The following is a 624-nucleotide window of genomic DNA, read 5'->3' as shown; positions in this document are numbered from 1 at the left end:
TCCCTGCAGGGAGGGGCCTCCCCTTCCCCGGCTCTGCTCCCTCACAGCGCCCCCGTGCGGGCTGGCGGGGGAACTCCCCCGAGCCGCGAGCCCACCTCTTCTCTCCCCTGTGCCTCGTCTCTCCCAGCTCTCTTCCGAGCCTGTGCTTGCCATGTAAGAATGCAATGTCCCCGTTGTACAGACGAGGACGCTGAGGCCCAGAGAGGAGAAGGATCCCACAGAGAGAAGTATGATACAAGCCTCCAGCCTTGCAGGTCAAGGCTTCGTTCTAATGCCCTGATGCCGGCACCTGGGATAGATGCTACAGAGGCTTTGGGGGTCTCTGGGGCCTGTACACTCAGCGGGGTGTTAATAAATGTTTCACAACTGGCTCCCCTGAAGAAAAAAATTGTATGCGCAATACACTCTTAAGTTCAGTCTGCATTAGTAAGAGTTTCTCCGTCACTTTCTTAAGTCTAGACATTCGACAAAGCAATACACCAACCTCTGTTTGGGAGCCTTTATCTATTGCTGAGATGTAAATGATCACTGACAATTTTAATAATCATCTGAGCAGCAGGAGCTTGCTGTAGCACAGTACTGGTCCTGTATAAAAACATCAATGAGTCACACGGTTGCAGATTC

This window comes from Phascolarctos cinereus, unplaced genomic scaffold (genome assembly GCF_003287225.1).
Source record: "Phascolarctos cinereus isolate Bilbo 61053 unplaced genomic scaffold, phaCin_HiC Scaffold_4;HRSCAF=312, whole genome shotgun sequence".
In the NCBI taxonomy this organism is placed as follows: Eukaryota; Metazoa; Chordata; class Mammalia; order Diprotodontia; family Phascolarctidae; genus Phascolarctos; species Phascolarctos cinereus.
This window is presented reverse-complemented; position numbering follows the sequence as displayed.